This window comes from Rhincodon typus, chromosome 9, assembly GCF_021869965.1.
Source record: "Rhincodon typus isolate 14 chromosome 9, sRhiTyp1.1, whole genome shotgun sequence".
In the NCBI taxonomy this organism is placed as follows: Eukaryota; Metazoa; Chordata; class Chondrichthyes; order Orectolobiformes; family Rhincodontidae; genus Rhincodon; species Rhincodon typus.
Genome location: NC_063340.1, coordinates 41,969,055 through 41,992,272, shown reverse-complemented (window position 1 = coordinate 41,992,272; position 23,218 = coordinate 41,969,055). Strand labels below are relative to the sequence as shown.

General features: G+C 41.4%; 1 long non-coding RNA gene across 1 annotated transcript in view; it reads right to left on the bottom strand.

Moving 5' to 3' along the window:
• Positions 1–712: 712 nt before the first annotated feature.
• LOC125484101 overlaps positions 713–23,218 on the bottom strand; it is a 41,506-nt gene continuing 19,000 nt past the window's right edge. The window contains exons 2-4 of the long non-coding RNA XR_007262951.1: positions 10,099–10,176; positions 3,526–3,602; positions 713–821 (exon numbers count right to left, since the gene is read on the bottom strand). This is a non-coding gene — a long non-coding RNA (uncharacterized LOC125484101). The remainder of the gene's footprint in view (positions 822–3,525; positions 3,603–10,098; positions 10,177–23,218) is intronic.

Sequence of the window (23,218 nt, the reverse complement as noted above, 5' to 3'; positions counted from 1 at the left end):
TTTCTTCTAAGAACATGTACCTTCTTTCATGGTAGGGAATTAGGGTTAAGTCTGTCTCCGTTTAGCTGAATAGCCTGTAGTTATTTACTAGCCATTGAGCCATTGATTGGCTCAGGCCCATCTAGGAGGAGGACCCAGCTTCCAAAATCTGCTAGCCATCAAATGGCTGGAGTCCCAGTGATGGCAAATGGGAGGAGTGGACACTAATGGGATTATAGACAGTCCCGTCATACAGGAACCATGTTGCCAAGCACACAAATAAGCCCAGACAATCACCACGGCCAGGCTGGCAGGTCCTGGAGAGGCCTAGGTTCAGTGAGGTGGAAGGGGTAACAAATGGAGGGGATATTACCAGAAGTAGGGCTCCAATTGGCACTGGATGTGGACACTTCCTTCCACTGGTAAAATACCATTACTTGGTCACTAAAAAACACTCAATATGGTCAACATTGGGAAAGCTACCCAATGTTTGCCCTGCTACCAATAACATTCTTGCAGTGGTAGATTGGCAATAGACACTGCTCCACCATAGCAACTGAGTTAACACATTACAGCTAGTTCCAACATTGCTCTGTAACCAAAAGGTTGTGACACTAACTATGCTGTTAGAACCATGTGGGACTGGGGGACAGTTGCACATCAGATCTAGATACAAAGCATAGAGATTCAAATGTGTCCTGAAGACTCCAGTGCATTATATTCAAAATTCTCCTCCCGGATCAAACTCACCAAAAACAGATTACCTCATTGTTCATTCCATAGCTGTTTTCAGAAACTTGTGTTCACAATGTCAGTGATGTTTATCTGCATACCAACAAGGCCTGTATTTAAAAGGAATTCAGGAAGTTCTTAAGAACATTTCTGAAGCATTTAATAAAGTGATGTAGAAATACATATTTTTTAAAAATTTCTTTAACTAATATTTCCAAAGCAAACACAGACAAGTAACTCTTTTCCACTATAAACTAAACATATATTGTTAATTTACTAGATCCTGTTTTCTAGACCATATGCCACTTCAAGTAAATGCAGCGGTTAATCTAAGAACTTAATTGGGTTAAGGCACTGGCACCTTTGACATATTCTTACGAGTTCAGGCTGCATTCTACAATGCATAGTAATTGCATTCTTATGATTTAGATGCTGCATTTGCGAATGGATGATAGTCAGTAGAAGCCCTGCTCCACCACATTCTTGCTGATTCAGCTGACTTCCCAGAATTTCAGCATCTAAGGTTTCTTATTTACTTGCTTATTTTGTACAAATATTGTATAAATGATAGATCTGTGCCAACCTTCATTATTGCTGACTATTTTCTACGTAACTCTTTTCCTGGGTTTGAAACAAAATGAGCAGATCCACCCTCTTGTTATAAAAGAAACAATGATGTCAAATACTTAATTTAAACCACATCGAACATCAAAGAAATCACTTGCAGGAATGTTCATCTCCTCCATTCAATCATTTTCCTTCCGCTTTCACAAGGTAAACAAATAAGGAATGCTAATACAAGACGTAATTTTCCACCCTTTATAGACATTTTTCACAGCTGGAGCAAAACATGAAGCTAATGTTTTAACAGCATGGTAAATGTCATCTGTACATGGTTTGACATGCTCTGCCATCCATTTACGTACATATCTGGATTATGGGGATTTATTATGGAGAAGTAATTACTCTCCTTATTAAGCCTCACAATGTAACCCAGGTCCTGTGGACTGCTGGCTCATGCTAACCTACCACAATAGATTCTCACTGACAGCTGGCACGTGTCTTTTCTTCACAAAGCCTCTCCAGGATAACAGACCCCCACTGGTCAACCGTAACTGCTTTCCTGATGACAGTTAACCAGCACGTGTCTCATTGTTGCAGGGTCTTTCTGGTGAACCCTTAGACCCTTGGGAGCTGTTCCTTTAAAATAAGGTCACGACCCTTGGACTTTCAGATGCTGCAACAAATTGAAAGATTAACACATTTGTTTTATAAAAATGGATTGTGTAAATCTTATTATGCTGTTTGGATGAAAAATAAAGGAGACAGCAAGACTCCTGTGTGGTGTTTAGTGTCCAGCTGCAGCTAATTGACATTTCTTAAGGACTGCAAAAGGTGCAGTGGACTGAAGAGAAATTTCCTTCATCAGTTTTAATTCTTTTTAACAGGCAATCATTTCTGAACAGTACTTAAAATCAGGCGTCGCTCTGACCAACATTATTTCAGTCTATGATTATAGCTACCAGCTGTAAAACATGCCATGCTTTAAACAATTTCACTTATTCCCATATAGAATTGTTTCTTGGTACCAATATTTGAACAACTTTTTAAATTTATTTCCACCATATTATCCCTCCATACACTATATGCAAAGTAGCATGCATAGCCTTTTGCAGTATCTGCCACTTGCCCTTACATAAATAAAGCATTATACTTGTGGAATTCAGCTTCAGGTTAAGCAAAATATATTAGTTTAAACTGAACATTCTAAACCTTATCGCATCCTTATTTCTGGTCAGCATTATTGCAGTAAAGTTTGTTCTGAAGCAAATGAGCTCTCATATGTTAAGTTAGAAGAAGGACAATTTATTTTCACATAAATGATGCTACATTTTAAAACACGTAATGATTGTTACATTTATAAGCCCATTCACTCACAGGAATAAATACACTGTACCTTTTGATCTCTGTTTGGGATATGGCCAAACTACTCAGGTGAAGAAGTCCTCTGGGAGTGCAATGAAATTATAAACCTTTTACACATTTACAAATTTGCTGCATAGCGAAAATCTTCCAGAAGAAACTTTAATTTTGTATTCATAAATATCAAGAGCATATAAGCAATGAAAGCATTTCAGAAATGCTTTTTTGGTAATGCAGTTTACCCTTAATGTAAAAAAAATGGTGAATTGCATAATGTGATTTTTTTGAATCATTCCAAAGTTAGGTTGTGATCTTTTCATGTTATTTCCACAAAATTTTATTGAATTGTTTTATACTTTGGAGTGTACTTGAATAGCACACTTTGCACTTTTTATTGAATGTTGGCTATGATTTGATTGATTCACCTACTTATAAGAAGAAACGAGCTACTATGACTTATTAAAATGTGCAATGACAAAGTTGGCTTCAATATTAATTTCTTTATTACTTTCACATAGATAAATTATCACAGCTCTACGCTGTGAGGAAACAGAAACTTGAACTCTCTCTTCACCAACACCAACACTTAGCAGTTGAAAATTATATTATCCCATTGCCTGATTTCTGATATAACTCTTGTTTATACCATCTCTCAATCAAGACAGAAAAATTATAACATGATGACATTATAACAATCTTTACATAATGAATATAATTGAACTTTTGATGACAGTTTCTTTGTTATACTCAATGCATGGAATAGATCAGAGTTATTCACATGAGGGGTCGGGCTCATCAACAATTAACTAATTGTTTTCATTGGAAATGTTTTTGTCAGCAGGGTGCTGCTAATCTCTGGATCTAAGCCTAGCCTTTTCTTAGCTTGCTTACCTGTGTAACATCTCCAGCTCTATCCATTCCATCTTGCAGCAGTAGTAAACTCTTTGCAGGGCAGTCCTGTGTGCAGGCTACAGAAACAGATCGTAAGTTGTATTTAATACAAATGAAGAAAAGCTAAGAAAATGATATGTGGCAGACGGATTGTCGACATTGCGATTCCCCCAATAGCAGAAGTCCTTTTGATGGTCTGAACCCTCTAAGCTGTAGGCCCTGCTGAGCTCAGCAGGAGCCAAACACTGAGCACCATCTGCCAGGGCTTCACTGTTTTACTTAGTTCCCCCACATTTCCCCACCTCCACCTCCATCTTCATCACAAACTGCTCTGAAAAGCTACAATGGAACAAAGAATCAGAGCTGATTGTATAGCAGAGTGAATACTTTTCAGCTGTGCTTGGTTAGTTTGGTTTCTCTGCTTCATGAACTAAACCTTTTGTTAAGCTCCAGCTTTATAACCACACTGGGGTGTGAGGAGGGAAAAATAAATGTAATTTTGTTTGGTTATCGTGCAGAGCCTGTTTTGGAAGCAGAATTATCAATTTATTAAAAAAAGTCAATGCAAAGCTTACACTTTATGATACACTAGATCTAATTCTAAACCAATTTCGAATCAGTGTAGGAAGAATAACAATACCTTGCATTTGCATAGTGCCTTTAACATGGAAAGTATCTTGATACCTTTCACAGAAGTGTAACAATACAAAAATAGAGACTGACCCAAAGACACAGTAGGCAGAGTGAGCTAAAGCTTTGTTAATGGCATAGGTTTTACAGAGGATAATAAAGGGGGAGGCCAGCAGAAGGTTTAGAGAATTCCATACTATGGAACCACGGTATTTGAATCAGAGAATAGTTACAGCACAGAGGAAGCCAGTCTGCCTATTAAGTTAGTACTAGTTCTGTGAAAAAGCGATGCTGCTAGATCCATATCCTTCTCCATCGTCCTACAAATTGTTTCATTTCAGATAATTATTAAATTCCCTTTTGAAAGTCATGACTGAATCTTACCAGACATTCAGTTAATGCATACCAGATCCTAACCACTTGCTATGCAAAAGTGTTTTACAATATGTTGCCTTTGGTTAGTTTGCCATTCAGTTTAGATCTGTGTCTTACACTTCTTGAAAGTGTGACCAGCAGGAATAGATCTTCCCTCTTAACGCTGCCCAGACCTCTCATAATTTTAAACACCTCTATCAAATCTCCTCCCTATCTTCTCTAAGGAGAACAGTCCCAGTTTCTCCAGTCTATCTGCTCCTCATTTCTGGTACCATTCTCATGAATCTTTTCTTTGTTCTTTCTAAAGCTTTCACATCCTTCCATGTGTGGTATCCCAAACTGAGCATGATGCTCCAGTTGAGGCTGAATTAATGCTTCATATTCTATAGCTTCATAGACATACTTATTCATTTATATTGTTGGATACATGAATCACAAATGTTCGTTTGTACATATAGCAAGTGATTAGGATGGTAATGGAATCTTTTCATTTATTTCGAGGGGACTGTAACATAAAAGTAGGGAAGTGTTGCTTGAACTGAACAGGGCATTGGTGAGACCACATCTAGAGATCTGTCATCATCACCTAACAAGATGGCGGCAGAGTAGCAGACTGTGTGCAGGCTCCTGAGCCTGGGGGCTTGTCCACTCGCATCGGTTTTCTTTCTTTTAACTCTTGCTATTTTTCTTTTTCTTTTTCTTCTTTCATTTTTTTCTTCTCATTTTTCTTTTCTTTCAAGCCATTTGCGGCAGGTTAATCGGCAGAATTGGCACAGCAGCAAGAGCAAGTCATGCGCAGAATGGTGGCAGCCTCCTGGCGGTTTGAGCAGCAGCAGCAGACATGGCTCCTCTCGGCAATTGGAGGCGGTAGCAAGGACATCCTCCCAGTATTCGGGGCTGGCTGTGATGGCAAAGCTCCTCCTGTGATTGGAGGAGGTGGTGGTAGTGACAGCGGCAGCAAGAACGCAGTCCCTCCTGGCGATCGATGTGAGACTTACAGACTGACCAAGACTTCAAGCCGTGGCTAGGCCTGGGTGCCTGTATCAGTGGTTCCAAAAACCTTTATGGAGGTAAGACTTAGACTTTGAGATCTAGACGTTTTTCTTACCTTTTACTTTTTGTTTATTTCTGCTGTTTTTTTTTGAGGTTCTGGCTTTGTAATCAAAATGGTGATAGAGAAGGGGGACTATGTACACTTTTCACTGTACTCATGTATTCCTATACTTGAATACACATAACAATAAAATCTAATTCTAATTCTAGTTCTAAAGTTTGGTTTGCTTCCTCAATAAGGGATACAATTGCATTAGAAACAGTGCAAAGAGGATTCAGTTAACAGATTCCTTTGATGAATGGATTATTTAATAAGAAAAGATTGGATAGATTAGGCCTGGTTAGAAGAATGACAGGTTATTTGCCAAGATGGATACTTAGAGGGTATGGGAGAGATCTATAGGAGAGACTAGAACTAGGGACTGTACCTTACATTTTTTGACTAAGTGTGGGTTGTATTGAGTTTTGTGAAGAAACTTTGTCCGTGGGGATGTGCAAGTCCTTTCATTGTATCTTTTCAGAGCTGCCTCATCAAATACCTACTCTGCCTCTGTGACATCTCCCAAAACAGTAGACTTGCATGCCCTCTGCGCTGCCTACTCATTACCTGGGATGACTTTACCACCTTCTGCCCACTGGCACCAGCACTAACAGCAGTGTCGGCCAATTTCATCTCACTCAATCCCTCCTTTCTCTCATTACAGGAGAATACAACCTATAACAGGGCAGAGAAAGCCGATGCAACTGGAGAGGTACCTGACATTCGGGTCCTCACTATCTTTGAGGAGAGAACCCTGGCCCAGGTCCTTGGGACCACTCCTGTAAGATGCTAAGTCATTCATGACTTGCCAATCAAGTAAGTACTGTGCTTCATTTCACTGGAAAATCTCACAGTAACCCCACTGTCTGTATCATTCGTTACTCACCACTTCTAACCACTGGCCTTGTGGCCTTCTCTTTCTTTTGACCAGCAGGTATTGCCAGCATTTTCATCAGCTCTGCAGTGAAATGCCAGCACCTCCTGATGGAACCGCTTTGACTTTGAGGACAAGAATATGGGGACCGCTGCATCTTCTATCCCCCAATTATCTCAGACACTGACACACTGGTGGGAATGTCAGCCTTAGAAAATTTGAGAGCGCAAACTTGTGAGTAGTTCAGAGAAGGTTCACCAGATTGATTTCAGGGATGAAAGGGTTATTGTACAAGGAGCGGTTGAATAGCTTGGGCTTTTACTTGCTGGAGTTCAGAAGAACAAGGGCGGATTGAATGGCACGATGGCTCAGCAGTTGGCACTGCTGCCTTACAGCACCAATTCCATCCTTGGGCAACTGGTCTCCCTGCGTCTGTATGGGTTTCTTCTGGTTTCCTCCCACAGTCCAAAAATGTTTAAAGTTTTCGAGAAGATATGTAGCTCAGGTTGTGGATGAGATTGTAGACATGCTCACTGAGCTGATGGGTTTGGTTGCAAACATTTTGTTTGATGTACAGGTTAGATGGGTTAGCCATGGGAAATGCAGCATTACAGGGATAGGGTAGGGGGTGAGAATGGGTTGGATGGTCTTTTGGACGGTCGGTGTGGACTTGATGGGCTGAATGGCCTGTAGGGATTCTATGATTCTACATTCTGATTGAGTTACATAAAATGCTAAAGGGAATTGATAAGGTGGACATGGAACAGATGATCCCCCTTGTGGGACAGTCTCGAACAAGAAGTCATAGATATAGAGTGAGAGGAGGTAGGTTCACATCTGAAATGAGGAGAAACTACTTCTCTCAGAGGGTTGTGAATCTGTGGAACTCACTGCCTCAGAGTGCAGTAGAGGCAGAATCGATCAACTAATTCAAGAAAGAAATAGATACGTTTCTGATGAAAAGTAGGATATCGGACTATGGAAAGCAAGTGTTAGAGGCCAGAATAAGATCAGCCATGCACATGTTAAATGCCAGAGCGGGCTTAAAGGATTTAATTGCCTACTCCCACTATTAATTTTATTGTTCTTGTGTACCCCATATCTCTGCAGGTGGCTGAGAAAGAAACGCCTTAATTGTTAACACTGGGAAGACTCTGTGAGAAACAGGTTATAGTCCAACAGGTTTATTTGAAAACACATTCTTTCGGAGCCTCAGTCCTTCTTCAGGTCAGAGAGATAGTATCTGACACAGAATTTATAAGTAAAAGATCAAATGTTCACACCACATGGAAGACTGTCAGAGACCAGGCACTTTCTCAGCCCCAGACAGGAGGGGCCCCTGTGGTGTCTGTGATCAGGGATTTCACCCACAGGCACAGGGAGGAACAGCAGCAGCAGACAGAGATGTGGGACAGAAAGGCCCTCATTGCCCAGAAGCTGCAGCAGGACAGCGAGTCATGTGATCATCTGTCTTCATGGACAGGTTGGCGGTTGTCATGGACAGCTAGGCGCAGCTCTGTCAGAGTCTGCTGGAGTGGTACACACACCTACATGCCAGTGTCGCAGCCATTGACCCTCAGGAGCAAAGGCATGGTGACAGAGGGAAAGAGATTAGCGAGTACTCCTTTCCTCACCAGGAGACAGGGCAGTGCCAGGAGGTACCCAGTTGGAGGAGGAACCATATGCCGCCCCCTCAGGACACTCGAGAGGTGGCTGAGCCCTTCACCTCCATCCTGCCTATCCCTCTCCGACACTTGGAAGTCACGTTGAGAAGGATCCACTTGCTTGCTGCAATAAGACCCTTGGCATGCCTGACCCCGTCTAGACAAAAGCAGCCCCCAGGAGCATTGAATCAAACCTTTCAGGTCAATGGGCTCCACTGCTGTGCAGGCTCCCTGTATCCCTTCTACAGAACTAGGGAGTATCCTTAGGGTGCAGTTGGAAGGAATGGAAGAAAACATCACTTTGAGGCCACTTGAATGGCATGGGTGGCAATGCATTGTACATTATTTGGCACTTTTTAAATAAATAGCTCTGCTATGACAATAAGTCTGTTTTTGGTCTCTCTGTTTAGCCCTGAAGGTCATTGTTCCAGCACGAGGCATCACTTCATGGCTACACAAAATGTACCATGGATTGATGGCTGTGGCGAGAGTTTGCTGTAGTATCTAGAAGCAATAGGATCAAGGTATACAGGGACCAGTGGGTGCTGCTGACACGATTGCCCATTGTCGTACAACAACTTTATTCTTTCCTGAGTCTCTACGTCCAAAAGTGTTGATGCTGGTGATGTCTGCATCAGGGAGGTGTGTAGCAAACGGGGGACACTGTATGAGGATATCTAAGGATGAGGGACACTGCTGGTTTGTGTTCTGGACCGTGTACGGATCGGTGTGTGATGTGCTTTCTCTTTAAGTGCCCTCACTTTGGTGGGTCCTGTAGCCCCCTCGCTCACAGCTCGACACTTACCCTACTCACTCCGACTATGATCATAGACATTTTCTTCCCCTTTGCTCATTTTTGATTTCCACTATGATGGAAAGTGACTTAGCCAGTGGCTTCCAGCTCCTGCTTCTACCTGTCAGTGAGCCAGTGGTGGTGAAGTGGGCATGCCAGTGGACCAGTAATACAGAACCTCTAATGTTTTGGGGTCATGGGTTTGAATCCTACCATGACAGATGGTGAAATTTGAATTCTATAAAAAGCTGGCCTAATGTAAACCATTTAACCACAGGTCATTGTCATAACAACCCATTTGGACCACTAATGTTTTTCAGGAGGAAAATCTGCCATCCTTAACTGATCTGGCCTACATGTGACTCCAAACCCATAGCAATGTGCTGGGTCTGGTAACTGGGGATGGACCCAAAAATGCTGCCTTAACCAGTGACCCTATCATCCTATGAACAAATAACAAAAATAAACAATTCTACAATATACCAGCTTGGCTTAATATACTTGCCAATTTAAATTCAAGGAAAATATATGGGCTGGTTAGCAACTAAATTCTTGTTCTTTTTTCCCTTACTTCTATAAACTGATTTCCATTTAATCAGAGGAAAGATGAATGCATCGGGGAAAGGAATAAACATTTTGATTTCATTGGTATCGTCTCGGGAATGGCTGTACAGTTTACTTTTTGCCATTCACCACTTGACAATTGCTTATCTGTAATGATTACTGTGCAGATCATGATTTTTTATTCATCTTGCATTGTTGCAAATCAGGGCTCCAGTTGGGGATCAGGGAAGGGGATATTTTAAAAATATTTGGTGCATTTTCTGAACATTTTGAAGCTTCTATCTTCATCACCATGGGTCACTATATTTATGTAACTGTGAACTTTGACAGAATTGCTTCTGGGGTAAAATATAGAAGACGGTGAATAGATAGAAGACAGAACAGATAGATAAAGCCAATATTAAATATGCAAATAAACAATAGCATATGTTATATACACATAAGTTTACAAACCATGGTCATAGCCAGTAATAACCAGTAACAAGTTCTTACACTTGTTGACCCAATTGTCTACACAGTCTGTCCCATTTACAGGGAAAATTTCCCATGCTTCAGAGCCGTTTTCCTGGTAGATATTTACCTGATGACAACTTCATTTGCTCGGGTTCAACAAGATTGGTTTAGTTGCATCCGTGATGTAATTCTTCAACATCTTCACCTGGTGAAAACATAAAAAAGGTTAGAAAGAAATAAGTAGATTGGATTCGACACATGGTCAGCTGTGTGAGATTCAGACAAAATGTTACCTGAATCTTTGAATTACAAAACATCTATAGTAGTGCCATACATCTGGATCAGTGTTGCAATCTGTCTACACTGTAAACTTATTGCATTTCTTCTCTGTTTGTGTGTTCATGTCTGTATGAGTGTGTGTGCCAATGCTTTCATTACAGTAGCACAATGCAGGAACAGCAAAAGTATTGTGCATTGTAGATATCATTCCGGAGGCAACACAAATACAGGGAGAAATTGGAAATTGTATATTTGAATATTGCAGCATCTGTGTGTCTTTCTTCATCTTCTTTGTTAAAGAGACAGGTCATTGCTTGCTCAGCTCAAACTGGTCTGAGATGGCCAGTGGAGGGTCCGATGATGTTTTATCTCTTCAATACACACAAATCACAGTGCAAAGCTCACAGAGAACCAGGTTGTAACTTTCTGTTTATAATATGGTAAGCACTGTTCATTCACAACTGAATGCAAAATCCAGGTCATAAGATAAAGGAGCAGAATTAGGCCATTTGGCCCATAATGTCTGCTCTGCCATTTGATCATGGCTCATATGTTCCTCAAAACAATTCTCCTGCCTTCAACCTGTAACCCTTGATCCCCTTACTAATCAAGAACTTCTTTCTTAAAAACCCTCAATGATTTGGCCTCTGCAGCCTCTGAGGCAATGGGTTCCACAGATTCACCACCCTCTGGCTTAAGAAATTACTCTTCATTTCAGCTCTAAAGAGCTGTTCGAAAGGCTATGCCCTCAGGTCCTAGTTTCTCCTACTATCATAAATGTCTTCTCCATGTCCACTTGAACCAGGCCTCTCAGCATTCTGTACGTTTCAATAAGATTCCCCCTTCATCCTTCTAAACTCTGTTGAATACAGACCTAGAATCCTCAACTGCTTCTCATATTACAAGACCTTGACAATCCTGGATCATTCTTGTAAACTTCCTCTGGACCCTCCAAAACCAGCACATCCTTCCTTAGATATAGCACCCAAAACTGCTCACAATATTCCAAATGTGGTTGGACCAGAGCCTTATATAGCTTCAGCAATACATCTCTGCTCTTATACTCCAGCCCTTTTGAAATGAATGCTAACATCACATTTGCCTTCCTAACTGCAACAAGAACCTGCATGTTAACATCAAAGAATCCTGAACCAGGACTCCCAAGTCCCTTTGTACTTCAGATTTCCAAAGCCTTTCCCCATTTAGAAAATAGTCTACACCTCTATTTGTCCTACCAAAGTGCATAAGCTTGCACCTTCCCACATTGTATTCAATCTGCCACTTCTTTGTCCACTCTCTTAGCCTGTCCAAGTCCTTCTGCAGCTTCCCCATTTCCTCAACACTACCTGTTCCTCCACCTATCTTTGTGTTATCTACAAACTGTACCCACGGTTCCTTCGTCCAGATTGTTAATGTTTAACCTGAATAGTTGTGGTCCCAACACTGAGCTCTATGGAACTCCACTAGTCACCAGCTGCCATCCTGAAAAAGACCCTTTTATTCCCACTCTCTGCCTTCTGCCAGTCAGACAATCACCTACCCTTGCCAGTTCCTGCCTCTCAGACCCCAGGCTCTTATTTAACAGCTTCCTGTATGGCACCTTGTCAATGGCCTTCTGGAAACTCAGATCACATCATTTGCTCTACTTTGTCCAACTTGCTAACTACTCCCTTAAAGCATTCTGACAGATTTGTCAGGCATGATCTCCTCTTGACAAAGCTGTGTTGACTCAGCCTATTTTTACCAGGCTCTTTCAAATATTCTGCAACCTCATCTTTAATAATGGACTTGGGAATCTTCTGAAGAACTGATGTCAGGCTAACCGGCTGATAATTTTTCATTTTCTGCCTCCCTCCATTCTTAAACTGGGGTGTTATATTAGATATTTTCCAGTCCTCTGGGATCCTCCCTGCCTCTGGTGATTCCTGAAAGATCACAACAAATGCCTCCCCAATCTCCTCAGCTGTCTCCTTCAGAACTGTGGGGTGTAATCTATCTGGTCTGGGTGATTTATCCACCTTCAGATCTTTCAGCTTCCCCAGCAGCTTCTCCTTAGTGATGGCCCTGACACTCACCTCTGTCTCCAACTCTCTTCAAGCTCTGGTGTGCTGCTGGTGTCTTCCATTATGCAAAGTACCCACTCAGTTCTTTGTTATCCGTTGCTACTTCTCTAGCCTCATTTCCCAGTGGTCCAATGTCCACTCTTGCCTACAGATTACCTTTTATACATTTTTAAAAAATTCTTGCAGTCTTCTTTTGTATCACTCGCTAGCTTACCCTCATATTTCATTTTCTCTGCCTTTTTTCCTCTGCTGGTTATTAAAGGCTTCCCAATCCTTTAGCTTCTCACAAATCTTCACCATTGTCTGTGCTGTATAAGTTTAACTTTAAGTCGTGGCTTGGCTTACCTGCCAACGATATTAATATCCATGCTGTTGCCTCCTCCAAAGCTGACTATATAAATATATCAGAGATAGTAGGAACTGCAGATGCTGGAGAATCCGAGACAACAAGGTGCAGGGCTGGATGAACACAGCAGGCCAAGCAGCATCATAGGAGCAGAGAGGCTGACGTTTCGGGCCTCGACCCTTATAAATATATTGCCACTTTAATTCTGTTCAGCGTGAGTTTCAGTTCATCCGATCTTTTTTGGTCTGCTCACCCAACATCCTTGTTCTCACTGACCTACATGAGCTCCTCACACCCCTCTACTTCACCTTCATTTTTAATTCCTTTCATGGACATTCTTCTCACGGTCCCTGCCAAATCTTCCATTCTATACACGACCCCATCGATATCTTAAATCTTCTAACACTAGCGAGTTGTGAATCCCTGCTTTTCATTGCTGCAGAACTGAAACTGTGTCTTCAGCCACCTTGATGCCACTCTCCATCCTTTCTTCCCTCCACCTCCCTCATGTTTTGTAATGCTTCCCTTAAAGTTTACCGCTTTGATTATGCTTTTGGTCACCCCTGTTACTGTCTCAGAATTCATATTCAGATTATGCCTCTGCGAAGTTCTTTAGGGTGTATTACACTCAGTTAAAGATGCTGCATAAAAGCTATAATTCAGACATACACAAGGTATTTTTTAATACCTATGCTCTAAGCTATCCAGTTCAGGAGGGTGACATCTGTGTGCAGTCCTTTGAATTCACAACTTGATTGAGGAACCAATCTTCTGTGTTGCACTCTATTCATATTGAGATGTGAAGGCAAACATCTGGGACTGACCCCCCATTTAAATTGCTCAAACTGGTTTCTATAAGCCAACTGCAGATCAATATTTTCCTCTTGACTGTCGGTTCCTGGAATCCAGGCTTAGTCACCCTGCAGATCTGCACGTTTACAGTTGGCCGCACTCAGACAGTGTAAGAGTGCCTGGGTTATCAAAGCTGAAGTGACACTTGCCAGCACAGCACAGGAAAGAAAATAGCTGTTAGCTCCCATACCTCTCCGCTCACCACTCCTCCCTCCTCATTGCCCACAATTGACAAAGACAACGCAGGGCGGTCACCTGCTGCTAGCTTGATCTTGCTGTTTCTCGCTGTCTGTTGCTGCTGTTGCTGATCCCCATGAGAGTTGCAGGTCGTTATGTTCGTACAATGAGGCCTGGGAGTGCGGCCGTTGCAGGGATTGCAAATGCAGATGTTCAGTTTCTCAACAAAGCTGTCCCAAGGTTTTTAAGCACGACCACAAGTTTCAAATCACAGTGAAGGCTTTGTATGTTAAAAGCACTCAAAGCACTTTGTCACTTTGGTTTATATTCTTTGTGGTCAGAATTTCCTTTCTTCCTGTTCCACGGGCTAATGCTAACTATCTGACTAGCTGCTGGTTCTGTTCATTTTCAACATGCTTTTAAAGATTGGGAAACGGTTTGAAACGAGGGGCAGAATTTTTTTATTTCCAGTTAAAGTGTTCTGTCGAGATGCCTGATGCTCTGTCCACCATCTCTCAGAGTCTTTTCTCACACAATCTTCTGCTTGTCACTTTATTAGCTGTGTGACGGGGCTCGTAAGAACCTTTCCCATGGCATCACTCAGCTGGAGAGGCGAAAGTGCTCATTCTGCTGTGATCTTCCAGTGTTCAAGTCTCTGGCACCGTATTTTAAGGGCAGCTGTACACCACTTCAAATTGAGGAAGTGCTGCTCACACTGTGCTGCTCCATACTGAACATGGTGGACAGGATTGTTTTGTGGACAGAATTCTGGAAGAGTTGGTGGATAGGTTCATCAAAGGTGGACAGTCCTTACTCCAGCTGGTAGTGCCACCAGAAACAACCAGCCTGGGCACAAATTGTAGTCGGGTCAGTCCTGCATCCTGAGTTAACAGGAATGGCCAGCAGTGTTGGAAGGAAGTCGATGATCTTCTGTACTGTTCAAAAGTGAGAGCCACCAACTTCTCACTGTTACCACCCAGTCAGGGGGTGATCACTTACCCCAACTCACCAGATCATATGCATCTGACCAAGGCTCACAAACTACAACACTTACTATTGCATACATCATGTCCACTCATTCCTTTTATCCTCCCAAACCTCTAAACTTCCCTGCTCTCTGTGCTACCTGCTCACTGGTTGGGGACACCTTGTACCTAGAAGGTACATTGTACCTTGTAACTTGTCCCTACAGTGTGGAAGCAGGCCATTTGGCCCATCATGTCCACACTGACCCTCCAAAGAGCATCTCACCCAGACCCACCACCTTATCCTGTTGTTGTAACCCTGCATTTCCCCTGGCCAACCTGGACACTATGGGATGATTCAGCATGGCCAAACCACCTAACCTGCACATCTTTGGACTGTGGGAGGAAACCACAGCACCTGGAGGAAACCCACACAGACACAAGGAGAACATGTAAACTTCACACAGACAGTCACCCAAGGCTGGAATCAAACCCGCGTCCCTGGCACTGTGAGGCAGCAGTGCTAACCACTGAGCCACCTGTCCTACTATGGAGTGCTCTTCTATCCAATTCCATCATACTCAGTCCAAGAAAGTGACACAAAGTGACCTGGCAGAAGCAATGCAAGGCAAAGCTGCTCCCAAACTTCCAAAGTAAAGTGCTGAATGTTTGAATTAGTGTCTGAGTTGGTTTCAGGGCAGGGATCATGATATGGTAAGGCTAGTAGTTTATTGTTTATTTCCTGTCCTTCTTAATTCATAAAGTCTTGAAAAAAGGTTAAATCCTTGATTTTCTAAGTTTTATTAACATCTAGAATCCTAATTTTTCATTCTCATTATATCTTCCAACTTTCTCGCCATTACTCACACCACACAAACTGGTAAAAAATTGACATGTTCTCATATTTAGTGACATTTGTGATACATGAATAGAGGGAAAGATTTTGCAAGTTTATAGTTCCTACGTTATCACTACCATGACATATTTCTTGATTTTCTGAGCTAAGATCCTTTTGACTGTCTTTATCCCATTACAAATCAGTGGCCTCAACCACTTAGAAGGACATGGCCAGCAGATGTATGGGAAAACCACTTCCTCCAAGTTACTCTCCAACAAATCACACGTACTGCTTTTAACTTGGAACTTTATTATAGGGTCAATAGCTTAGATTTCCATTCCTAACAACAGAGTGAGTGTGACCAAAATGTCTGTTTCCGTGCTGTATGACTCTATGACTTTACTTATACTACATGGGTTGCAGTGCTTCAAGAAGGCAGTCTGACATCAACTTGTCAAAGACACAGTGGCAATTTCACTTGACAGTAAGTACAGAGGCATGAGCTAATGCTCTGGGGACATAGGTTCAAATCTTGCCAAGGCACCCGGTACTATTCAAATTCAATTAATAGATCTGGAAGTGATTGCTGGCTTCAGGAATAGTAATCTTGAAACTATCATTGATTGTTGTAAAAGCCCATCCAGTTCATTCACTAATGTTGTTTAGGGAGTAACATCTGTCAACCTTATACAGTCTAGCCTAAGTGTGACTGCAGACCCACAGCAAGGTGATTGACTCTTAGCTGTCCTTCCATGCGGCCACTCAGTTCAAGGAGCAATTAGGGATGGACAATGCTGATCTAACTAGTGATGTCCACACTCATGAAAGAACAAAATTAAAATCTTATTGTTGGAGTTACCATTCCTCCTTTTCCATTTTGCCTATCTATTCTAAATGTCAAGTACCATGGAATATTTACATTCTAACTCTGGTCATTTTACAATAGTTATTAGGTCAAACCTATTAATTTCTGTCTGTTATTTTATCTTATTTTTTTCAAATGCTTCACACATGCAAACTTGACACTTTTAGCTTTGACAATTGCTGATTTTCTATGAACTGACTTTGGGCTATAATATCTTTGTTCTTTTCACTGCTCCTCCTGATCCACTCTGCGTATTTGTTTCCCAAACACTGCACTGCTCTATCCTTTCCTGAGTTCTTTCTCAACCTCCATCCACTCCAAACCCATCTGCTAGTTTGAAGCTCTATCTAATGCCCTGATTATTTTATTGATCAGACATTGGTCCCAACCAGGTTTAATTGAAACCAACCCCGACAAAGGAGCTTGGTCTTCCCTGATATCAATACTTCAGCCGCACGTTTAATCCTCTCAAAACTTGGCTTCCATGAGGTGCTGTATGTCATCAACAATATTCTATTCTGGGCTGTTACTAGACTCCAGTCAAAACTAGAGAACCTATGAATTTGGCACTTGCTGCAACCCAACAGGGAAGCTTTATTGTGAAATTGTGCAATCTGTGATAACCCAAGACAAGACTGAACAAGCCCATGAACCTGGCTGATGACTCACCAGTGCTCATATGACTCACTTCTTAAAGGAACAGTGTCCCAATATAATACACCCCAACTATAATACAAAACCGACAACTGCAAAATTGTGTTCAATTACAATCTATAACCTCATTACTTGGCATATCGCCCACTCTTTCATTAGCAGAAACTAGGAGATCAGCTCTGCTTCAATGGAGAGTGCAGGGCGGCATGCCATGAGCAGCACCATGCCTACCTAAAGATGAGGCCTGGACCTAGTAGACCTACCATACATAACAATTTGCATGCTGGAAGCCGAATGTGAAATACACGGCTAAGAAATAATACAAGCAATGGATCGAATCCAAGCTCTGCAATACAGCCACATCCAATCATGAATGGTGGTGAACATTTGAATGAATAACAAGTGCAGGAGGCTTGATACATGTCTCCATTTTCAACATCACATCACATCATTGACAATGCTATCAAATGGCATTTGATCAGCGATACCCTGTTCACCGATATTCAGTTTGTTCTCCACCAAATGTTGGCCCAGCCTGCAAAGCTCACATCCATGTATGAATTAAAAAAAACCCGTAAGACCATATGAAATAGAGGCAGAATTAGGCCATTTGGCCCTTTGAGCCTCCTCTACCCTTTGATCGTGGCTGATATGTTTCTCAACCCAATTCTCCCACCTTTTTTACATAACCCTTCACTCCTTTACTAATCAAACTATCTCTGTTTTACATATACTCAATGACTTGGCCTCTACAGCCTTCTGTGGCAATGAGTTAGACAAATTCACCACCATCAGATGAAGAAATTCCTCCTCATCTCAGTTCTAAAGGGCTGTTCCTTCACCCTGAGGCTGTGTTCCCGGGTCCTAGTCTCTCCTACTAGTGGAAACATTTTCTCCATGTATCCCGGCCTCTCTGTGAGTATTCTGTGAGTTTTAATCAGATGCCCCTCATATGTCTAAACTCCATCAAGTACAGACCTAGACTCTTCAACTGTTCCTCATATGACAAGTCCTTTATCCTCAGGATCATTCTTGTAAACCTCCTCTGAACTCCCTCCAAAGCCAGCACATCCATCTTTATAGATAAAGGTCCAAAACTGCTCACAATGTTCCAAACGCGGTCTGACCAGAACCTTGTACAGCCTCAGCAGTATGTCTCTGCTTTTGTACTCTAAGCCCTCATGAAATTAATGCTAATTAATTGTCTTCTTAACTGGCAACTGAACTTGCATGCTAACCTTAAGAGAATCCTGAACTAGAACTCCCACGTTCCTTTGTGCTTCATATTTCTGAAGCCTTTTTCCATTTAGAAAATATTCTATGTCTCTATTCATCCTACTAAAGTGCAAGACCTCACATTTTCCACATTGTATTCCATCTGTCACTTCTTTGCCCGCTTTCCTAGCCTTTCAAGTCCTTCTGCAGCCTCCCCAGGTCCTCAACACTACCTGTTCTATCTTAGCAAACTTAGCAACAAGCCCTCAGTTCCTTCATCCAGATTGTTAATGTATAACGTGAATAGTTGTGGTCCCAATACTGAGCCCTTGGAACTCCACTAGTCATTAGCTGCCATTGTGAAAAAGACACTTTATTCCTACTCTCTGTTTTATGTCAGTCAGCCAATCCTTTATTCATGCCAGTTCTGGCCCCAAACACCATAGGCACTAACCTTATTTAGCTGCCTCCTTTGTAGCACCTTGTCAAAGGCCTTCTGTAAATCCAAATAGATTACGTCCACCAGATCTCCTTTGTCTAACTTACTCATTACCTCTGACTCAGCCCTATTTTACCACGCACTTCTAAGTACTCTGCAATCTCATCCTTAATAGTGGACTCTAAAATCTTCCCAACTACTGAGGTCAGGCTAACCATCCTGTAGTTTCCTGTCTTCTGCCTCCCTCACTTCTTAAACAGAGGTGTTACATTAGCCATGAGATAATAAGAACTGCCAAGCTGAAAAATTTTTTTGAAGAAGGGTCCCGACCTGAAATATCAGCTTTCCTGCTCCTCTGGTGCTGCCTGGCCTGCTGTGTTCCTCCAGCTCCACACTGTGTTACATTAGCCATGCAGTTGACTGAACTTACTGCTGACACATCTGGTGGCTATGACAATCCCAGATGATTTTTTTCCCCCTCTTTGGACGTTTACTTCGGTGAGGTCATTGTTTTTGTATATTTTCCCTCCATTATCGCATGCAATTAAAATCCAGCTCTGAACTATTCAATATGCTACCACTGCTCAGTAATTCTGTACCTTTCCATTCCTCTGCTACTGACTATTACAACACCCCTTTGGCCAACATTCTAAAATAAAAGACATTGCCAAAAAAAGTTTCAAAACAACTTTATTCAATAGCGTTTCCAATACTACGTGCTAACCAGAAATATTTACCCTTGTGTATTCCAAGTGCCTATTTTACAAATAAACAGATCATGTTATTAAGAAAAAAATTACAGATACCAAGATTAAAATGGAATACAAGGAAGACAAAAGAATACTTATAGGAAAGAAGTCTCAATATGTTTCTGTTGTATGCCATTGGGATCTGTTGCTAGAGTTCTTTCTTGCTGAAATGAAGAGGTTAACACTTGAAGCTAGACCCAGCAGCTGTGGTGGCTTCTGCGGATGAATAGTTGGTGCTTTCTTGTACAGATGGGCTCAGCAGGACATCAGATTTTGGGAGAGATTGAAGATTCCTGGCTTCTAATTCCGCAGGCCTGGCACTTTAGGCTGCCTCGTTGCTTTACAGCTGGACAATGTTTCAAAATGCCTCTTTCTCTCTCTCTCGTCTGGGGAGGCATTTCTTCCAGATTCTTCAATGTCGAGTCTCTTTCTCTTTCAGAAGTCCTGTTGTCTTTCCATGTAATTCTTAAGTAGAAAGCTAAAATAGTTGCTGTTACCACAGGATTTAGGCAAAAAAAATACGGAGCAATGTTCCAATTAAGGCTCTGGTACTTTGAAAACAAAACCCATTTTCAACTAAGTTAACACAGTGTGGAGCTGGAGGAACACAGCAGGCCAGGCAGCATCAGAGGAGCAGGAAAGCTGACGTTTCGGGTCGGACCCTTCTTCAGAAATCTTACTATCTCCATTTTTCAACTGTGGTTCTTAATGTCTTAATTTCTAATATATGTTCTCACAATGGGGTGTACTCGAAACTTCAATATTTCCTGGACAAGACTGCAGTGAAACATAACTATATTGAGGTTTGTCATGTGGAGACTCAGTTTGAAATGGACAGTTGTGTGTTTGGGCCTGGACACAGTTTGAAACAGCAAAGGATTTTTTTTCCAAACGAAAGAGAAAAAGTGGGAGCCATTGAAATAGTTCTTTTAAAATTTACTAAGCCATAACAACACACTTGTGACACAGATCAGCAGAGAGAAGTTTTTCTTTGAAACAAACCCAATCCTGAATCCTTGATCACATGCACTGTGCTGGTTAAAGAGATGACGCTGTCTGTGACCAGCCTATCACATGATGTGGAAGTGCCAGTGTTGAAGAGGGTGGACCAGGTCAGAAATCACACGACACCAGGTTATAGTCCAACAGGTTTATTTGAAAACACAAGCTTTCAGAGCCTCTGTCCTTCTTCAGGTGTAGTGAGAGAGGTAGTATCAGACACACATCAGTAAAAGATCAAAGGTTCACACCATTGATGAGGATGTACTAAACAAACCCAAGATGCTGTTAAATCTTTAATCAATTAGAAGGTTTTAATTGATTAATGTGTACATGTAAATCCCCAAATTCCCTTCAAGTCACGGTCCTGAGAGAACTAAAGGTTTTATCAGTGTAAAGAACAGGGGACATTTTAGGTCAGACAATGCATGTTAGGTGTGAGACCTTGTTTAGAATCTGTTTGTGCTTTGCTTTGGAGTCAGCTTGGTTTTATTTCTAAAGTAGGAATTTATAAAACACCATATCAAATGACTGTTTATAAATTGTGTGCTTTTTGAACAAAATAAAATGTATCTGCAAATATAAATTCACCGCATACATTCACGTGTGTGTGTGTGTGTGTGAGAGTGAGTGAGTGAGGACGGGGGAGAGAGAGTGTGTGTGAGTGAGGACAAGGGAGAGAGAGTGTGTGTGAGTGAGAGGGGGAAGAGAGATTGCTACATTACTGACGATCTACATTACTATAAAGCAGTTTCACAGAAAAGAGGAAAAAGAAGCCACTGATGTAAACTGATTGTTTACTCTGGTTAGAAAGCCTGAGGACCATGGCAACTGAAACTTAGTCCTCCTGAAAGGAATTTGGGGATTTACATATACATATTAATCAATTAAAACCTTCTAATTGATTAAAGATTTAACAGCATCTTAGGTTTGTTTAATTTATCCTCATCAATGGTGTGAATCTTTGATCTTTTACTTATAAAATCTGTGTTGGATATTATCTCACCCACTAACACCTGAAGAAGCATTGAGACTCCGAAAGCTTGTATTTTCAAATAAACCTGTTGGACTATAACATGGTGTCGTGTGATTTCTGACTTTGTCCATCCTATCACATTTTGTGGTTCAGGGCCATCATCTCTATTTCCACATTGGCAGAATTGACTGCGATGTTTTGAGGGCATTGTGTAACTGTAGATGAGAGAAGGGAATAGGTCTTACCTCTCCACTGTGGAGATAATGAAATGGGAGATATCTTTGAGACAGAGTTACTGAAGTTGAGATAGTACCAGCAGCAATTACCACAGTCCAAATTCAACCCCTATGAACACTAGCATCACCTAATGCTTGCAAAGCAACACCAGCAGTTTCACAAAAAACGATTTGTCAAGCAGTGTTTCTGTTGTAGCACCATTTACCCACACCAGGCAGGATCTGCTACTGACACGTGTTAAAGATTGGGGAAAGCAACTGCTTTGCTGGAGGTTGTCATTCATCAGAGAATTCAACTATAGTGACCGATCCCATGTGCCATATACACATACCACAGCGAAAGTGTAAGGGAATGAGTGACCTCTGTCTTCTCTTTTGGACACAGCAAGCTGTCACAATTTATAAGTATCATTATTGACTGTTGGATGCAGATGCTCTTATTGTTACAGGAGCACCCATCAAAGTGATGGGAGGCAAAACATTCATCAACTTTCATGACTGCCTTGTTCTCTGCAAACCAGGGAAACCAAAAAAGTTCTTTTACAACAGTAACAAACCGTTGAAGGTTCATGGAATGTTTGCAATTCCAGTCTAATTCAAAAACACCAGAATGATTGTTATATTTTACGTCAAAACTGGATAATGTAACACACTTACCTGGACACAACAAAAACTTATTCAGTCAAGTTTCAATCATTGTTTAACATAAATTGTCAATAAAGTAGAAGAATCAATGCTTATCCCTATAAATATCGCAAATTAAACATGTGAAAGGGAACACTTTCAAATTGCAGGAAAACAGAAAAAAACACAGATTTCTCGGCAGAGATTGACTTTATGAGGAAAAAAACACCTTGCTCAATGGGTTATTCTTGGAGGCAAAAGGATAAAAATTTAGGATGCTGTGAAATTGTTGCTTTGGTAACAGCCTTGCGCATGCTTCCAATTAAATTCCTCAATAACTTTCCTGAGGGTTGAGTGAAATTTGAGTGAGCCAGCACAGGTTCATTGATCAAAATGGCATTCAACTTCTCAAAAAATTCTGCACTTCCTGACCCCACCGTCTTGGCTTTTTTACACAAGTCCATTATTGGAGAAGTTATAGTACTAATATTTTGTACAAACTTGCAATGAAAGTCAGGCATTCCCCACCCCCAAAAATCTCATTATTTCTCATTTAGTTTAAGAGCATGGAACTCCACTAATGCTCATACTTTTGCTGGTCTTAGCAGCCCTTCTCCTTGTCCTAGGATGTGCCCTAAGTCAATTACTTGCAAATTTGCTTTCGGGAAAGTTAATCATCAAGTTAACCAATTTTACTTTCCCAAACAAGGCTTTTGGTTGTTGTAAGTGATCCTCCCAGGTGTCACTGCATACCACTACATCATTGAATTAAGTTGAATCATTTATTGTCATGTGTATTCAGTATAAAATGCAGTGAAAAGTGTGTACTGTTGCCATGCATAGGCACCATTCTCATTGACTTAAGATAAAAAATAAAGAAAGATAACTTAAAGAGAGTCAAACTTTTCCTTCTCTGCTGCTACAGTCCTGCCCGGGCTTCACCAGCCCACACCATGCCGCTCCCAGAGTC